A 20,968-nucleotide genomic window follows, 5' to 3' on the forward strand; every position below is an offset into this window, starting at 1 on the left:
GAGAAAAAATACACACTTCTATACACACTGCTATTCTTTTCATACACACACTTTTGCTCTCTACTGGCTACTAGTGGTTATGAAAAATCACTGCTCCTGAGCCTTTTTGCTCTCTACTGCCCTTCTGCCCCTTATGGTTGTGGATAGTCACTGCACCCAAGTACTTTTTGCTCTCTACTGCCCCTACTGCTTTTGGACAGTCACTGCACCCAAGAACTTTTTTGCACTCTACTGCCAACTACTGTCTTTGCCCATTCACTACAAATGAAGATAATGACAGTTTATCTAATGAAGGAGAAATAAATAGTGCTCTATCGCCTTGAAGTTCAATTCAATTTTATTTATATAGCACCAAAGCACAACAAAGGTCACCTGAGGGCACTTTATACTTTAGGGTAAAGACCCTACAAGGTAAGTTAAACATATTATTATGTCTTACTTTTAATATCTGGTCTTGGTCTACCCAAATTGGAAAGCACACCAATACAATTTTTGAAATTAAATGCTGAAATAGAAATATTGAATATGGACTGGCCTAAACTGGGCTATGAGACAGTGCTTCAGTTCCTGAAAAATTACGACTGGATTTTCAATTTAAACTAAACAGTGTGCTAGTTAACATGGGTTTGATCAGTTAATGTGAGACAGGTTTAGAAATTATTAATGCAGCTCATCATTTCTGCCTTCTGGTTCTCATTTTAGGCGTCTCTTTTTAAACCATACTTTTATCTCTGCTATAGAAATGGCATATAAGTAACTTTTTTAGACCATTCAGTTAAAAAAAAAAAATCATTTAACGTCTTGAGGGGCTGCTTTCGATTTAGTGTTACCAGCATATTTTACCAAAATATCTCCACAAATAGGAGACTGAATCTGAAAAACCACCTTGACCCTGCTTTAGTAGTGAGCTACAAATTGTGTCTACATAACATAAATATAGACAATGTGCAAGAAACTGTAGTTTTGTTTCAAGTATTTTTCAAACTATTATAAATCATACTGGTGAATTTTGATAGATTATATTAAAGCATGGGCTTCCGTACAAAGGATACATATATTGCTGTGTTCCCTTTTATATTAAAACCTGGTTCCTCTACTGTAAGCTTCTATTAGTGAAAATCTACCATTAATATATAATCTGTAATGCAATATAATATTGACTCATGTGTTCTGTAATACTTTATAAAAATTAAATATGTCCCATCCATCAGAAGTGCCCATCTCATTATGGCTGCTTCCAGGAGGATAATAACCAGTGTCAAGAAGCTCAAATGATGTCAAATTGCACTCTTAAACATAACAGTTCAGTTCACTGTACTCAAATGGCCTCTACAGTCACCAGATCTCAATCCAAAAGAGGACCTCTATGATCTCTATGGTGGATCAGGTGATCACATTACATGTTATGTGATCACCTGATCCATCATTCATTTACACACACACATATATATATATATATATATATATATATATATATATGAGAGAGAAATGCTCTCTTTAGGGGTCACAACACCAGAGGCTCTGGTGTTGACCTCTGAGGTCATGCTGTTTTCTCCCTCCTTTGTCCAGTATTTCCTCTATCCCTCTTCTGCATATGTCTGAATCATCTCAGCCTTGTCTCTAACTTTCTCTCCATACCATTCAGCATGAGCTGTCCTTCTTGTATACTCATTTCTGTTTCCTGTCCCTCCTCCTGACTCCAGATCCCTGATGTAATCCCACCCTCACCTTGAACACATCCTGCACCACCCTCACATCCAGACTTACCTCATGCAGTACCACAGTTCCTCTCTTAGCATCCCATCATATTCTTTTGCCAGATCCACAAAGACACAGTGCAACTCTTTCTGACCTTCACTATACTTCTGCATCAACACACTCAAAGCAAACATCACATCTGCACTGCTCTTTTTCAGTGAGAAGCCATGCTGCTGCTCATGGATCATCACCTCTCTTCTTAACCTAGCTTCAACAACTCTTTCTTGGTGTGTCTCAGCTTTATCGCTCTGTAGTTACTACAGCTCTGCATATCACCCTTGGTCTTGAAAACTGGTATCAGTACACTTATTCATTCCTCACTCTCCAAACTTGTGTTAAACAATCTGGTTAAAAAGTCCTCTCTGGGAGTGGGCACGATACACGGAATCCAAATTACCATCAGGGTGTACACCTCACCCCTCGCGTGGTTGCCCACCTCTCAATTTTAAATACACGTAGACATTGAGGGCTAGCAGGAGGGACTATGCGCTTACCTGCTGCTCTCTGGCAGGTAGCTCCATGCCCTCCTGGGTTTTAAATGCACCTTAGAACACACATGCATCAACACTACAATAAGCGGGTGGAAGGAGGTTTGGAGTCTTCTCTCACCCCCGTTATCTGCGGCCTGCTGGAGCGGGGGGGCTAGGAGGAGGAGTTGGCCATCTGGAGTGTGGGGCCTCCCTGCTGCTGCGGAGTCGGTCTGCCTCTCCCCACCGCAGGGAAAAGGGTAACACCACCTGGGTCTGGGTGCAGTTCCCCCCTCCAGGGGCAAGGGTACCTAGACCCGGTTCGTTGAGTACGCTTGGGGAGTGTGATCGTGTGTACAGCGTCTCTTTATGTCTGTCTCCACGTTGGTTGAGTGTGAAGTGCATATGAGAGGATGAGGGGATGGGCGTCCAGGTACACACCGGCTCACTCCTTGGCGGCCGCTTATCGGGGCCTGGATCCTGGGGCTCGCTCGGGCCACTTCGGAGGTGGGGTGCCCCCGGCCTCTCAGCCTGGGGCTCGGTCACTCAGGCACAGCTGGCTGCCGGCGGAGCTCACGGGCGCGTCACTGCAACTCCCCCTGGCTTCTGCTCCGCGGCTGCTGAGTGAGCCCTCATCTGGGACTCTCCTCAGCTCTTACTGGGACAGTGGCGCGGCTGCCCCTCTGTTGGTCTTCCTTGGTCTCTTGTGTTCTGGGGGCCTCTGGATGTCTGGAGTTTTGATCTCCTCCATACCTGCTTCATGCCCTGGAGGACGGGGCTGTGGCCCCCCCACACCCTCTAGCAGATCATTACATGAAGGAACCTTTTAAAAAAACAAGCGCGTCCATTTACCGGTCGATCTACGTCCCTACCCTCACCTATGGTCACGAGCTGTGGGTAGTGACCGAAAGAACGAGATCGCGGATACAAGCGGCAGAAATGAGCTTCCTCCGAAGGGTGGCTGGCCTCTCCCTTAGAGATAGGGTGAGAAGTTCGGCCATCCGGGAGGGGCTCAGAGTAGAGCAGCTGCTGCTCCACATCGAAAGGAGCCAGCTGAGGTGGTTCGGGCATCTGACAAGGATGCCCCCTGGGCGCCTCCTGGGTGAGGTGTTCCAGGCATGTCCCACCGGGAGGAGGCCCCGGGGCAGACCCAGGACACGCTGGAGAGATTATATCTCTCGGCTGGCCTGGGAACGCCTTGGTGTTCCCCCGGATAAGCTGGAGGAGGTGGCTGGGGAGAGGGAGGTCTGGGCCTCTTTGCTTAGGCTGCTGCCCCCGCGACCCGGCTCCGGATAAAGCGGATGAAGATGGATGGATGGAAGCGCGTCCATGCTCACAGGTGTACACACGGGTGATCACACCCACAAACTACACCCTTTTTGGCTCCTACCTCAAAGCACACTGTGTTCTGTTGATCCTATGTGCTGCACAATAATGTTTAATATTTAGTATTTACTGTCATATTCCCATATATCATTGTGATGTTGTTTATTCTATTACTCTTGTTCTCTTCTGCTTGTTTTCTTTTTTCTTTCTCAACAGGTGATCCAGGTGATCGATAGATGCATTTTTTTCTTTTTCTGCCCATTCTGTTGGTTTTTGTTTTTTTGCCCTTCTCCCCTATCCCTCTTCTCAGCTCTTTCTCTTTCTTTCTCCCCTTCTTTCCCCCAGTCAAGTCTGTCCCGTATTCAACAAGTGAAAATAAAATAAACAATAAAAGGTGAATCAAATGGACCATTACGGCAAGGCTGGGATGGTCAATTTGGTAAAGTAAATCCGTTGGGCATCTTTCTTTGCCTTTAGACAATAATTCTGATGGCAAAAGAGCCAAACGGGACAGGCAAAAAAAAAAAAGTCCTCTCTCCTCAACATCTCTATACAACCACAGATATGTCATGTGGACCAACTGCCTTTCCTCTCTTCATAGCTGCCTTCACTTCCTCCTTACTTATCCCCTGCGCTTCCTGATTCACTAACTTTCCTCCATCTGTCCTCAGTTTCTGTCTTTATTAATGTCTTCATTAATGAAGACAGTGAGAGAATACTTCTATCTTCCATCTTCTCAACACACTCTCTTCACCATCTTTATCCTTAATCACTCTAACCTGCTGCACATCCTTTTCAGCTCAATCTCTGTATAGCTAATTCATGCAAGTACTGTTCTCCTTCCTTAGTACCCAGCCTCACGTACAACTCAGTATAAGCTTTTTCCTTTGCCACCTCTATCTTTGCAGTTGGCCTGGCCTCCCAGTATTCCTGTCTACTTTTATCCATCTCCCCTGACTATCGCACTTTCTCTTAGCTATTCCTTTGAGGAACTACAGGAAAGTGTCCAATCCACCACCAAGTCTCCTTGTCCTCTTTTCTCTCTCCAAAAGATACACCAAACACCTTCTTTGCCTTTCTCTCACCATTTCAGTTGTATTTTTCCAGTCATCTGGTAACACTTCCCTTCCACCCAGAGAATGTCTACTCCTCCCTGAACTAACAACTGCACAACATTCTTCCTTCTTCAGCTTCCACCATTTAGTTCTTGTCTCTGCCTTCATTCTCTTCCTCTTCTTGACGTCCAAAGTCATCCTATAGACTAGTGTCCAATGCTGCATGGCTACATTCTCTCCTGACACCACCTTGCAGTCTCCTATCTCTTTCAGACTGACCCTTCTGTTTAGGATGTAAGCCACCTGTGTACACTTTCTTCCACTCTTCTACGTCACCTTCTGTTCCTCCTTCTTCTTGAAGTATGAGTTCACCCCAGCCATTTCCATCTTCCTAATTTTGACCTTGTGCATTTCTCTGCTTAACACTATACCTATCTAACACCTCATTATCTCTCTTTCCTTCACCTACATGGCTACTGAAGTCTGCTCCAATCAACACTCTCTACCACTTTATCAAACTAACTGCAGAATTCCTCTTTCTCTTCTAACTGACATCCAACCTTCAACCTGGTCTCCTGCACACACAGTAAATCTACCTTCCTTCTCTCCAGTCATATCAGCCAGCTCTCTCCCTTTGCCAGTCATAGTACCTCCACGCTCCTGCCTGTCCTTCTCTTCGACTCCTAACATGCTTCTCCCCTATATGCAGAAAAAATAATGTTTGATCATCATCAAAAGCCAGATATTTCAAAGTTTCATCTATGAAATATCTGGCTTTCCCATCATAGCAGATGAAATACGTATTTTGCATTAAATTGCATCATTTCGCCTCCTGAAGGGCTCGCAATGAGTCCACTGTGTGTATATATATGTATTTCTTTTCCCTATGGTAATAATACTTTTAGATAAATACTAAGTACTTTTCCACTACTGATGTATATAAAGTAAAATTAGGCTGTAAAGTTAAATCTTACTTTAGATAAATCTTGGTATGTGCTTTTATAATGTGTACTAAATTGTAGTAAAACATGTCAGGGTTCCTTTGTTTCATGTGTTCTGGCCAGTACACTAAGCCTGAGCCTGAGTGAGAGCTGAGCAGAGAATTGTAGCTCACTCTGCTCCCAACTTAACTGATGCCCTGCACCTCCCCCATAGCTGCTGCAGTGGGGGAGGGGCAGGTAAATGTTTCCAGCACTTTGGCAGGTCTGAAGGCAAAAGAGAGTCCAAACCAGGACTAGCAAAGTGTACCTAATATAGCTGTTTAGTGTGTGTGTAAAATAAATAAATAATATGGTAATGGCTCTTTCCACTACTGATATATATAAAGTTTAATTAGACTGTAAAACTAAATCTTACTTTAGATAAATTTTATTTTGTGATTTCATAATGTGTACTAAACTGTAGTTAAAATAAATGTCAGGATTCCTTTATTTCACATATTGTAGCCTGTAAATCAGGTTTGAGAGTCAGAGCTGAGGAGAAAACTTTGGCTCTCTCTGCTCCTCCATCAGTGACCCTCCCCCCGCGCACCTGCACTGCAGCTCTCAAACTTTTGCAGGGCATGTGACGTCATTCAGTCCACAGTCGGAGTAGCCGTTTAAGTGGAGCTCTGAAGACTGCAAAGCACGCTTTCTGCAGGTAAGATTTCACATTTTTGCTATATGAAAACTGTGCAAATGTTGTCTTTCTAAGAAACGAAAGAAAAAGGTATCTTACATTAAGTTTAATTTTTTTTTAACTTAATGACACGGCAGTAAATATACTTTTTTTTAATTGAACAATGCATAAAGTTCGTCTCAATCTATATTTTATTACAATTAACTATGCATAATTTTTCTTATAATTGAACATAGGAACAAAAACCGATTCCTTCGTGATATATTTAACACTAAATTTTATGCCAAACCTACCGTCCCCTCCCCCTCAATTTCTGGCAATTTCTATCTGTATTTCTCTTCAGTCTCGCTCTTAGAAATATAAAATTAACGTAAGAAATAATTATCGGATCTGGTTTTCAGTTTAAAGGGGAAAAATGTACGCTTAATTACAGTAAAAACATGATTTTTGCAAGAAAACATGAAGTTAGAGATTTTTCACGGTTTCAGTGAGTAAAAGTCTAAAATGAAAAATCCTATGCAGTGTTTTGGTTGCAGACCTGTGTGAGTTCCAGCCTTTTAACAAGACAGCTTGTTGTAACTTTAGTGCAGTTTGTTTGATAACAGCATTTGGATTATTTTGTAAGTGATTTAAGTGTTAGTCACATGTTTAGTGAGAGCTGTTAATTATAGATTTAATTTATTTAACAGGTATTTTCATTAGAAAACTGCGTTTCCCAGAATCCTTTGTGGTAGACAAAAGTTACTCTGGGTTTTTAGCTAGCAAAGAAAGTTTTGGGAAGCCATTATATGTTGCTCTGATGTCGAGCAGTTTATTTGTTGTACATTCCCCCTTTTGAAGCCTTATATAAAGACTATCGTTTCTCCAATTGATGTCCGATCCATTTTTTTGGCTAAGTGGATTCGCCACAACACAGCTTAGTGGAATGCTTTTTAATTCTTCACAAACTTTATTAAAGATAACAAGCGGCCAAACTGTGGTTTGTACCGTTTTATTTAGGGTATCTCTTTAAGGCATTTTATAGCTTGACTGGGTTTTGTCCCCTTCTTTTTAAGTCACAATTTTAGCCTAGATTTAGTCGAAAGGCACTTTTATTCCGAGCGCTTTAATCTTTTGTTAAAACCCAACCTCAGTTGCCCAGCTATAACATCTATCAAGTTAGCATTTCAAAATATGTAAAGGAAACGACTGAAGTGTGACGCATGCGCGTAGCAATGCTTTAACTTTTGTTGTCTTAAAGTGTTTACAATCCAAAATGCTTGAAATCATTGTCCTCCTTTATCCATCAAATATAAACGTTCCCACGTGTTTACGCCAACATGGAGTTTTATGTTGGTGTCGATGTTTCAGTGACTGAGCAGCGTCTGTCCGTCCAGTATATTTACTGACGTAGCCGCACATCAGCATGACCCAGCTGAGCAGCGTGCTCCGTTTAGCCTCGTTTGTCTTATTCCTCTCATTTGTTTTTCACCGTCAAACATAACTGGACAGAAGGCCTGGTGTTCTGTTGCTGAAGTGGGCTTCAGATAGTGTTTTTCTGTGGAACATCAAGGCTGTCATGTAGTATTAATTTGGCTATTCAAAGCAAATAATGTACATGCTTATACAAAATATAAGCCTTTTGTATAGTGTGTTATAATTGTGCCTTCCAACAATTGAAAGTGTGTTTATGTGTTGTCTCTTTGGCTGCTATGTTTTAGTGTTATAATAAGACTCACCTTGGAGGAAACAATAACATGCTGTCCTAATATTGCTTTATGTACAGAGAGTAATTAATAAAAGTATGTTAAAAAAGGAAATGATGTCACTCTAACAGTGTAGCCATCAGAAGGCATATAAGCTTTCCTATATGACACTCTGTTTTTTAAATGCCTAATACTACTATATCTAAAACGGGTGAAACGTTGTGATGCTCCATGTTTTTTTTTTTTTTGTTTTACTTTAAATTTGATAGAGTTGTAGGTCACAATTTTTACAGCAGGTTCACCTGCATGAGCGCTCACTGCTAAGACACCTGTATATTTATTGAGGTGAGCTACTGTAAATGAATGGGTAATGGGCTGCATCAAAACTGTTGGTGCACTTTTACTGTATCACCTCCAAGTCATTATTGACTGTAACTGGATTATTTAACTGTAACTGAGAAGTAACTTTGACTTTTGTCTTTGGTATTAGGTGAAGGAAGCCACGGCAGCAAGCCAAATACAGGTATGTGCCTTCTTATCGAATATTTGAACATGTAGTCTTTAATCGTTACTGAATCGTACGTAGGAGTGTCAAACAACAGACCAAACAACAGATACTACAAACTATAATATGCATTAAGAATCATTATCAGTTAAGGTGGGAATAGGTGATTCTTAGATCAGACGTGATTGTTTTCTAAATGTGATTCTTTGTTGCTTATAATATGAACAACTGCTGCTAGAACAATACTCATGTGCATCACATCGGCCCCACGTTCTGCATAAAATGTAAATAAAATAGGCATTGATCAGAAAATCATTTGAAGCCTCTTTACCTGAAAATGGCACAAGGACAACACATGGTTGAAACTCAGCATTTTATAATATAAATGATGTAAGCCAGATATGAGAAACAGTCCCAAACAGACAACAGAAACAGGAGACAAAGACAAAAAGTTGTTGAACGTAACTTTTGTTTGCAGCCTGTGTCCTCATTGCAGACCTGTGCAGTCCTCTGCAGTCTGATACCACGGTCATACCACAACATCTTATTTTACTTACAGCCAGGAATACACGAGCTCAGTGAAGTCTTATAACTTTAAAAACATATCTTTTCACATGTGAAAATTTTTGTTATTAAGCAGGTTGAAATGATGAGCAGATTTTCAAATGACAAATTTATTTGGATATATTCAATTTATTTATGCAACAGATAGTTTGATCCACTGAGAATTTATTTTACATTTAATTTCATGTATAACGTGTTTACAAACACCGTCTCATGGTATATAATCAAGCAATAGGACAAAGTCAGCATCACAGCAGTGGTATGTTTTAAAGAAATTTTTGGTTGATGATTTTAATAAATGTATTTTTCTGAAACAAATTAAAAAAAATGCTTATTAACCAGGTTTCCCACATGCTCAGTGATCTTATGGTCGTATTTAGTTTTTGGCTTTGTTAGCTTCCAGCTGGAAGCTGATGTCACTTAAATCCCTGTTTGGAGAAACAGCTTTTCCTGTTCAGGAGAGAACATGTAGAATTCCTTGCTAGAGGACCTCAAACTGAATCCTGACTGGCATAATCTTAAATTTAAATGGGCACTGGTTTTAAAATAAGATTAGTCTTCTATTCATGATCTCCTGCTTGTTGTTTTATGGTGCATTGTTAGTGTTGTGTACTTTAACCTCCTTGGACCTGATGTCCACATATGTGGACATCACATTTTGGGTTGTCTCGACCAAAATACTAAATTTTGCTCTACAAGGACATTATACTGCCACTGTTCTATCGAAATTTAAAACAAATGCCCTCGTATGTGGATCTCACTCCTCTCAGAAACAAGAGAGGTAAAAAAAATTCAGATAATTCTTTGTTTTTACATCAGGTCCCAATCAGCCCAAATAGCAAAGAGAAATTAAAAATGGCATGAAAGAGTTCAGGTCATAGGAGGTTAAAGCTCATGACAATAGAAATTAGCTTAGGTTATACATTTTACAGTAATGTCATGTTATAGACTTCTCTCTTCATAAAAAATGTCCAAATATAATTGTATCCTTTCAATATTTATTTCTTACATTGCAGACGATAACGTGGCGCTCGCATGCAGTGATAATGGCTGTTCTGATAGTGGTGGTAAGTGTTACCTGCTCACTAGTACAGCTGTTGGTATACTGCCTCATGAATAAGCTGCATTTTTGATAAACTGCTATGCAACTGCAAGTTATGTATGTGACATTGACTAATATTAGAGAGTGACGTTAACCTGTTAGCTTGGGTTCCTAATGGTAAAATGAACTGGGTGGCATGTTACAGCCAAAGAAACACACTGTTGGCCTAGTTCAGTGCTCAGTAGTCTATACAACAGATAACACTTGATCATGTACACTCACTCTATAGTGAGCTCTTTTATTACAGCAAGAACTAGACTCACAACACATGAAAAAAGGACATCTCAGAGATTTGTGGTTTTATCACCACGACCCAGATTCTAAATTAAAAACTGTTACATTTGTCCAGTGCATGTTTACACAAATGGCACCTTTGAATGGTTGTGCTGCATTGTTTTAATTATCTTAACTAAAAGAAGAGTAATTTCATTTCTAGGATGACATAGTGACACTTGGAGAAGTTAAGATTGCTCCTTTGCACGTTGTTGTTGCATCTTTGTTTTTTGTCATATTTGTCAACAATACTGTTTGTGTTTGAAGTTTTTTGTGACTCCAGATGGCTAATATTTGACATAGCAGCTACTCCGTGTCCCCCAGAGAAATGAAAAAGGAGGAGGCAGTGAGATGGATGAAGGTCAGGTTTTTTACAGAGTCATTCAGTACAAAAACACAGTGAATTAGGAAGATGTGGCACATGAATGTTTCTGTTTTTCAGGTGGAAGTTCTGAGCATTTCTCCTCTCAAAAGAGACCGGAGCCCACCAGTGAAGAGAGTTCAGATGTAGATGGTGAGTTTAAGCTTTTGTCTGAAATGTAGTGACACTGTTGTATGTATTCTACTCAAATTCTATTCCAGTACAATCTGCTTTGTACAATAACAGCTACCATTGTTTGTGTGTTTCTGTTTTAGAAGAGAGCAAGGAAGCAAGACTGGCTTTGAGGAAAAGGCGAAAAACCAAAGTGGCCAAAGCAAAGGGTGAGATGTTTTAAGCTTTAAATGTATTTAAAATTTTCTGTTTGCAGTATATGAATCAGGTTGTAGACATGACTTTATTTCCTTATAGTTTTGTCCTCTGTGGCAGAATATATGCCTACACAAACACAAAATTCTTGATAATATTGATCCAGAATTATTTTGTTGGTAATTAGAAAAATTATTGAAAATGTTTAAGTATTGCTTTACAGTAAGTTGAAGAGGAGAATTCAGAGGGGGTGGAGATGGGTGTCAGGGGTGATGTGTTATAAAAGGAAAGCAGCAAGAGGGAAAAGAAAGGTTTACAAAATGGTAGTGAGGAAAGCTATGACGATTTTCATTGGGAATGACCAGGATGGACAGGATTAGAAATGACTACATCATAGGGACAGCTCAGGTCAGAGGTTTGGAGACAAAGAGAGACAAGGCTGAGATGGTTTGGACATGTGCAGAGGAGGCTGCCAAGGGATGTTGATGATGGAGCTGCCAGGCAGGACGAGAAGAGGAAGACCTCAGAGGAGGTTCATGGATGTGAAGGAGGACAGGCAGAAGGTTGGTGTGACAGAGGAGGATGCTGGTATAGGAGGAGGTTGAGGAGATGATCCGCTGTGATGACCCCTAAAGAGTTCAGCTGAAAGAATGATTGCTTCACTTTTATTGTTACATTTATGATTTGTTAGGCTACCTATTCTGGTGAGTGACTAGTTTAACCTGCTGTGTTGCGTGAGTTCACACTTTGCAAGAACAGCACTACAAAACACATGGCAGGGTTCTGCAGGTCATTTCACAAGTCTGGAATTAAAAAAAAAAATGCAGGCTGAAAATGTCTTGTTATATTATCATAGAAAATACCTGTTTAAGGTCCTATGATTTACCAATTAAAGACAACTACTTTATCTCAATGTTATTTTTTTTTACAATGCGTATTTTAGTTTCCACCAATTACACACACAGATGTTGTGTTTTAAAATCAAAATTTGTAAAGTGAACTAGATTGACAGTATGGACCATCATTTTCAGTGTGAGGTTTGTGAAAAGACAGCAAGAAACGGCAAGTACAAGCAACAAAGCTCATCGAGTAGACTACATTAGGCTTCAAACTTTCCTTTTTGCTAAAGCATATATTTCAGGCTGGACCAGGTGACCCTGAATCCTCCCTTAGTTATGCTGCAGTCTGTTTTAATATCTTCATATTTGCCTAATACTATACTTTTATCTTTTGAAAAATCAGCTTCTGTTTCCAGTACGCTTTTCAATAATCATTAGTGAACAGATGCTCACAATGCCACCCCTTTCATGCGACCATGCAGGTTAAGCTTTTTGTGACCACTTATCCAGATCGCCACTTTCAGGTTAAGTGAATCCAGATTATGGAAAGATAGCCTTGATGTGTTGAATGTGCTTTGTAGTACAGGCCTTATGACTAATGAAAGACAAAACTTAATTCTGCTCTTTGGTATTGTATCTGTGCGCCAGTCGCAAAACTGTGACAGTTTGTCAAATAAAACGCATAAATTCAGATAAAAATGAAAAGATCATGTCAATCAGTTATGTTTGGTTCTGAATCATGATCTAGGTAATTTGTTACATTGTCAAGGATATTAGCAATTGTATTTCATAATAAAAAAAAAATTGACTTAAAATATGTGATGTCAGTTAACTAGATTAGAACTACTACCAACAGCACAGGGTTTTTTTATTACTAGTACATCAGAAATATTTGCCTTATTTAAAACAATAGCAAATTATTAAAGTCTGACAGTTTTTTTGTTTTTTTACAAGAATATTGTTATGATGAATGATTTTAACAGGACTAATAACTAGTTAGCATCTTATTTTAAAAGGCTAGATACAACATGTACCTTTGAAAACAAAATGTATAAAAGTAAATTGGCTGCTGTTTCACTCTGTAGGTATATTACTCAATAACTGATCTCATGTTTCTGTGAACTCAAAATACTTAATTTAAAAGTGCTTACTACATATCTTGGGTACAAAATGTTGAGTAAATTGTTGAACCTACAGTTTGGTTTGGCATTTTCTGTAAATATACACAAGCAGAACCCCATTTCAAAATCAAAACAAAAAAACTACGGTTACATACATGTTGTAAAGTTAACAGTCCATGTTGTCTTTTGTGTTATTTGTAGAGATCCCCCGTGCGAAGGTCAAGAGGCCATGGAGTGAAGCAGAGAAGACGGCAGTGCAAAGACGGCTGGGAATTATGTAGGAAGCAGGAAGGTCATACTGGTACAGTTGTAGCCATCCTAAGCTTTACTGATTTTTCTTTTTGGCAGAAGTCAAAACAAACTGATCAAAGTTATTGATCACTATTTTAGTTGTAAGTCATTAGACTTAATAGTTGTCTTCATTGTTATAATAGCAATTATTATTCCTCTGGAAGGATGTTACATTGTGAAATAAACTGAATTTGCTCTTGTTGCAGCATTGTGGGAATTTCCTTGGTAATTATTAATAAAATCTACAGCGGTATTTGAAATGTAATACTACCTTTTGTTATGTAGGGTTGTCTTGATAGATTATCAGAACTTTTTAGTTATTCTATTTATGTATAAAGTTGAGACTGTTTAACTTTAACATTATTTGGTTGCACTAAAATAGAAAATGTCAAGGAGTAAATGCAAACAGAAAAAAACATATAGACAGAAACGAACACAAAAGCACCCCCTGGTGGAAAATCACCTGAATAGCACTCAATGACAAGGTCCTCATTCTGATAGTAGAATGAGATTTTTTTTTTACTTGAGTGTTTTAAGATTTTGAGGTGATTTTTGGTGTTAGAGAGCCACCCAGTGTTCAAAAATGGCAAAGGTTTGTCTGCAAGTGTAGCAGAAATGGTGGTCCTCACTTTGATAGTACACTTACCCGGTCCTCAGTCGTTATGCAAGACAGGAATGTGTGTGTCTGTGTGTGTGTGTGTGTGTGTGTGTCTGTGTGTGTGTGTGTGTGTGTTTATGTGTGTGTGTGTTTATCTGTGTGTCTGTGTGTGTTTATCTGTGTGTGTGTGTGTGTGTGTGTGTCTGTGTGTGTTTATCTGTGTGTGTGTGTGTGTGTGTGTGTGTCTGTGTGTCTGTGTGTGTTTATCTGTGTGTCTGTGTGTGTTTATCTGTGTGTGTGTGTGTGTGTGTGTCTGTGTGTGTTTATCTGTGTGTGTGTGTGTGTGTGTGTGTTTATCTGTGTCTGTGTGTGTGTGTGTGTGTGTGTTTATGTGTGTGTGTGTGTTTATCTGTGTGTCTGTGTGTGTGTGTGTGTTTATCTGTGTGTGTGTGTGTGTGTGTGTGTTTATCTGTGTCTGTGTGTGTGTGTGTGTGTTTATCTGTGTCTGTGTGTGTGTGTGTGTGTGTGTTTATGTGTGTGTGTGTGTTTATCTGTGTGTGTGTGTGTGTGTGTGTGTTTATCTGTGTCTGTGTGTGTGTGTGTGTGTGTGTTTATGTGTGTGTGTGTGTTTATCTGTGTGTGTGTGTGTGTGTGTGTGTTTATCTGTGTCTGTGTGTGTGTGTGTGTGTGTGTGTGTGTGTGTGTGTGTGTGTGTTTATGTGTGTGTGTGTGTGTCTGTGTGTGTGTCTGTGTGTGTGTGTGTCTGTGTGTGTGTGTGTTTATCTGTGTGTCTGTGTGTGTGTCTGTGTGTGTTTATCTGTGTGTGTGTCTGTGTGTGTGTGTGTGTGTGTCTGTGTGTGTCTGTGTGTGTGTGTGTGTGTGTGTTTATCTGTGTGTGTGTGTGTGTGTGTGTGTGTGTGTGTGTGTGTCTGTGTGTGTGTGTGTGTGTTTATGTGTGTGTGTGTGTTTATCTGTGTGTCTGTGTGTGTGTCTGTGTGTGTTTATCTGTGTGTGTGTGTGTGTGTGTGTGTGTGTGTGTCTGTGTGTGTGTTTATGTGTGTGTGTGTGTGTGTGTCTGTGTGTGTCTGTGTGTGTGTGTGTGTGTGTGTGTGTGTGTCTGTGCGTGTTTATCTGTGTGTGTGTGTTTATGTGTGTGTGTGTGTTTATCTGTGTGTGTGTGTGTGTGTGTGTGTGTGTCTGTGTGTCTGTGTGTGTTTATGTGTGTGTGTGTGTGTGTTTATCTCTGTGTGTGTGTGTGTGTGTGTTTATCTGTGTGTGTGTGTGTGTGTGTGTGTCTGTGTGTCTGTGTGTGTTTATGTGTGTGTGTGTGTGTGTTTATCTCTGTGTGTGTGTGTGTGTGTGTGTGTGTGTGTGTGTGTGTGTGTGTGACAGAGTTCAGTGAGACCGTGGAGGAGAGAGGGGAGAGGGGGCAGAATCGGGAGGGAGTTAAGCTTCCTGACAGCCTGATGGATGAAGCTGTCCTTCAGCCTGCTGGTCCTGGCCTGGAGACTCCGCAGTCTCCTCCCCGACGGCAGCAGCTTGAAGAAGCTTTGCATTGGGTGCGTGGGATCAGCCGCTATGCAAAGGGCTTTTTTAGTGAGACGGGTGCTGTAAATGTCCTGGAGGGAGGGGAGAGAGACACCAATGATCCTCTCTGCAGCTCTCACTATGCGTTGGAGGGTTCTATGACAGGACGCATTGCAGGCTCCAAACCACACAGTGATGCAGCTCGACAGGATGCTCTCGATGGTGCCTCTGTAGAAAGTGTGCATGATGGGGGCTGGTGCTCCTGCTCTTCTTAGTTTGCGGAGAAAGAAGAGACGCTGCTGTGATTTCTTGGCCAGTGCTGTGGTGTTGTACGTCCAGGAGAGATCCTCTGTGATGTGCACACCCAAGAACTTGGTGCTGCTCACTCTCTCCACAGACGCTCCGTCAATGGTCAGAGGAGCATGTTGGGTGTGCATTCTCCTGAAGTCCACAACAATCTCCTTCGTCTTCTCCACATTCAGAGAGAGATTGTTGTCAGCACACCACGTGGCCAGGCGTCTCACCTCACTTCTGTAGTCGGTCTCATCCCTGTTGCTAATGAGACCCACCACCGTTGTGTCGTCCGCAAACTTGATGAAGAGGTTGGAGCTGTATGATGGAGTGCAGTCATGGGTCAGCAGAGTGAAGAGGAGGGGGCTCAGCACACATCCCTGCGGGGCCCCCGTGTTTAAAATGATGGTGCTGGATGTATTACTGCCGACCCGTACTGCTTGAGGTCTTCCGGTGAGGAAATCCAACAGCCAGTTGCACAGTGAGGTGTTGAGCCCCAGCTGGACCAGTTTTTGAGTGAGCTGTTGGGGGATTATGGTGTTGAATGCTGAACTGAAATCTATGAACAGCATTCGAACATATGAGTCTTTTTTGTCCAGGTGTGTGAGTGCCGAGTGGAGTGCAGTGGAGATGGCATCATCGGTTGAGCGGTTGGGCCGATACGCAAACTGGAAGGGATCCAGGGAGGGGGGCAGGACCGTCTTGATGTGCTGCATGACTAGTCGTTCGAAGCACTTCATCAGGATGGGAGTAAGTGCAACAGGACGGTAGTCATTAAAGCAGGAGGGAGATGACTTTTTTGGAACCGGAATGATTGTGGTGGCTTTAAAACATGTGGGGACGACAGCCTGGATGAGTGATATGTAAATGGTCTGTATTTATATAGCGCTTTACTAGTCCCTAAGGACCCCAAAGCGCTTTACATATCCAGTCATCCACCCATTCACACACACAATCACACACTGATGATGGCAGCTACATTGTAGCCACAGCCACCCTGGGGCGCACTGACAGAGGCGAGGCTGCCGAACACTGGCGCCACCGGGCCCTCTGACCACCACCAGTAGGCAACGGGTGAAGTGTCTTGCCCAAGGACACAACGACCGAGACTGTCCAAGCCGGGGCTCGAACCTGCAACCTTCCGATTACAAGGCGAACTCCCAACTCTTGAGCCACGATCGCCCTAAACAAAAAAAAGCAACATTTTACAACTTCAACCTAAAGCGCTCCATCTATGCAAGATAGCATGGGTGCTGTGTAGTTTCGTTGAAGATGTCTGTGAAGACATCAGTGAGTTCCACTGCACAGTCTCTCAGTACACGACCAGGAATGTTGTCAGGACCCGGAGCTTTACGTGCATTGATCCTGCTGAGGGATCTCCTCACGCTGTCCGGTGACAGAGTCATCACCTGGTCACCAGGAGGGGGTGGGGTCTTCTGTGCAGTGGTGCTGTTTCGGACTTCAAAGCGAGCAAAGAAAGTGTTCAGCTCGTTCAGCAGGGGGATAGTGCTATCACAGGTCTGTGGTGGGGGCTTGTAATCTGTGATGGTCTGAATGCCCCGCCACAGGCTCCGTGAGTCTCTGCTGTCTTTGAAGTGATGAGATATTTTCCTGGAGTACTGTCTCTTAGCCTCTCTGATGCCACGGGAAAGGTTGGCCCTAGCTGTCCTCAGGCTTGCCTCGTCTCCATCTCTGAAGGCAACATTCCGAGCTTTCAGCAGCCTGTAGACCTCTCCTGTCATCCATGGTTTTTGATTGGCCCGGACAGTTATGGTTTTCGTGACTGTTACATCCTCAATACACTTGTTGATGTAGGCAGTAACAGTCTCTGCGTACTCCTGGAGGTCAGTGGTGTTGTTATAGGTGGCAGCCTGCTTAAACATGTTCCAGTCTGTGGTGTTGAAGCAGTCCTGTAAAGCCTCTGAAGACCCCTCTGGCCACACTTGTATCCGCTTACGAACCGGTTTGGTCACTTTAACGAGCGGTCTGTAAGCAGGCATTAGCATGACAGTGATATGGTCTGAGGCGCCGAGGTGGGGGAGGGGAAAAGCTTTGTAAGCTCCTCTCTGGGTGGTGTAAACAAAGTCCAGTGTGTTATTTCCCCTTGTTGGAAAGTCTATGTGTTGTTGTATTTTTGGAAACACGCACTTTAAGTCTGCATGATTGAAATCCCCAGCCAGGATGAGAAAAGCATCAGGATGGGCTGTCTGCTGCTCACTGATGTGCTGGTATCCAGAAATGCATACACTATTATATATTGTACATATATTTATTAGTTTCAGGTTGGCCATTCTTGTATTTTGCTCGTTTGTGTTGTTGTGTTTGCACATCTCTGTTGCTTGTGGGGCTCGCACACAAGAATTTCACTCGCATGTGCTGTGCCAGTGTGCCTGCACATGTGATGTGACAATAAAAAGTGATTTGATTTGATTTGATTTGGTACAGTTCATTCAGTGCCTCATTCCTGTTGTTGACATTGGAGGAGGGAGGGATGTACACAGCGCACAGGAGTATGGCTGTATATTCCCTCGGTAGATAGAATGGCCGGCACTTAATAACCATCACCAGTGTGTGAATGTGTGTGTGAATGGGTGGATGACAGGTTGTGTAAAGCGCTTTGGGGTCCTTAGGGACTAGAAAAGCGCTATACAAATACAGGCCATTTACCATTAACTCCAGCACTGGTGAGCAGTGTTTGCAGACCGCAACAGCATCGCAACACCAGGCATCATTGATGTAAACACAAAGTCCTCCCCCGCGGGTCTTACCTCCCGCGACGATGACTCTGTCAGCACGGTAGCATGTTAGCTGGTCGAGCTGAATCGAGCATCAAGGATACCAAAACCAAGATCCACAGAGGCCAAATCCTACCGAGAATCTGTGGCGAGCGCTCAAAATGAATGTTGTTAAGGTTCAAAATTGAGGAAGGAGAGTACAAACCAGCCTTGGTCCAGAAGCTCTTTGGTCAAACAATGATTTTAATGAACACACGTGTGGGAAGACACTCTGTACGCAGACAGCCAGTAGTCCTCAACTTAATCAGAGCATACACAGATTTTTATAGCATCAGGGTTTGAATTACTGACGCCCCTTCATACGTCACAGACAGGATATATACATACGTCAAATCAAAACCACAATAACCTTTTAACACAGTTTAAAAGAACATCGTCTTCCATCTTCATAACAGGTGCATCCTGTCACTGCCGGATGCTCGCTTGTCATCTTGACACCTCAGCAGCAGTTCTGCGACAAACTGCTCTTTGCAACATCAGCAAAACATAATTAAACTTTCCCCCATAAATGAATCTAACTAAAAGTGTGTGTGTCTGCGTCTGTGTGCTAACCACAATTGCACCCTGTTTCACCTCGCGACTAGCTCCTGACCCCTCACCAGACAGAGAGACAGAAACCACTCTCGTATATGTAATAATCGAACTGAAACTATGGATATGACTTTTACTAAATAAATGTTTTAATCAAGAACCTCTACTAAACATAATAACTGTGTGCATAAGCATCTTAAGGCCTTCTTAAAGCTATCTGTTACTTTGTTAAAGCAATGATCATACTGCAGATTATATTATGCTGGTCAAATACTTTTGTTCATCCCCACAATGTCCATGCCTGGAAACTGTGCAGTTTGGACCAGCTAGAGCGATCTGCAAGGGAGGAATGGGCCAAATAATTTTGGCCTCAGGTGTGTTGTAATAGTGTTTGAGGTGCTACATGTCAATTCATCTAAAAGAAAAAGACATTTCTGCAGTGATGAATTTCCCAAATACGCTTTTTTCATCTGCTCCTGTTTTTATAAAATACAAAATCATGACAATATTGAATGTGATATTTAATATTTAATACATACTGCATATCTCTTTGTATTATAAGTATGTATATTTAACTGGTGATTCACCATTTTTTCAGATGTGCATCCTTATTCAACAAGACATTGTGGTGATTTTTATTTATGCAGAGCGTTAACAAAGCAAAATACACTGTTTTGTTTTTTTGTTCTTATGCTCCTTCTAACCTGCCCTGCACAGTTGTTCTTATTTTGAACTGTATGTTATTACTGTTCTTGATTTAAAACAAGCGAGTTAGTATTTTTGGTTATCTTCATCTGTGGTCCTTGTCTCCATGTCTCTGCTGGTTGTTTCAGGTTAGCCTTGCGTCGTGTCTCTGTGTGTGTCTCTAGTCTGGGTCACGGCCTGTGAGTGTGTTTTGTTTCCTGTCTTATTTTGATAGTCCCGTTTCATGTGCATCCTGTTCTTTCTCACACTTAATGGCAATAAAACTGAATTTATTCTAACAGGCATCAAATCAAAACCAACTAAAGTTCCAACCAGCAGTCTTTCATTACCCATCGATAACTCTGCTGCCACACCAGGTTAAGAGTCTTGGTGTCATCCTCAACAGCACTCTTTCCTTTACAGCACATATAAATTATATTTTCATCTTCGTAATATTACCCATCTTCGTCCTTCTCTCGCTCCAAACAGCACTGCCTTGCTCGACCATGCTCTTGTCACCTCTCGTTTCGATTACTGGAATTCTCTCCTCTGTGGTCTGCCTCATAAATCTCTCCGTAAACTGCAGTTAGTTCAAAATACAGCTGCTCGTATTATATCCAGAATTAGATCCATTGAACATATAACAGCTGTACTTAAACAGCTCCTTTGGCTTCCAGTTTCATAACCTCGCCCATCCATATTTGCCTGATCTCCTCCGTACGTGCTCGCACTCTCGTACGCTCTTCTTCAGCCTCCCGTCTGTCTGCTCCACCTGCTCGCCTGACAGGACTCAGAGCCTTTGGTTGTTCTGCCCCGAGACTTTGGACACCAGATCTCCGGGCTACAAACTCTGTCTCTACTTTTAAATCTTCAAACCCATCTTTTCAGGATTGCGTACCCTTCATCGTGACTCCATCTTTATCTTTTTTTTTTTTTTTACCTTGTTTAGCTTTTATACTTGTTCTTTATTTTTCAATTACCTTTATGTTTTTATTTTGTTGTACTAATGTAAGGTGACCTTGATGATCTTTAATGGTGCCTAAAAATAAAATGTCCATCCATCCATCCATCCATCTTCTCCCACTTATCCGGGCTGGGTCGCGGGGGCAGCAGCCGAAGCAGAGAAGCCCAGACCTCCCTCTTCTCAGCCACCTCCTCCAGCTTGTCGAGGGAACACCAAGGCGTTCCCGTAGCAATGGGCCAAACACCCCATACTCCTGGAGCACCGTACTATAATAAAATGTATTATTA

The sequence above is a fragment of the Copadichromis virginalis genome, linkage group LG6 (assembly GCF_057382275.1).
Source record: "Copadichromis virginalis isolate Kocher_CV1m ecotype Utaka linkage group LG6, C_Virginalis_male_GT1.1, whole genome shotgun sequence".
NCBI classification, from domain to species: domain Eukaryota; kingdom Metazoa; phylum Chordata; class Actinopteri; order Cichliformes; family Cichlidae; genus Copadichromis; species Copadichromis virginalis.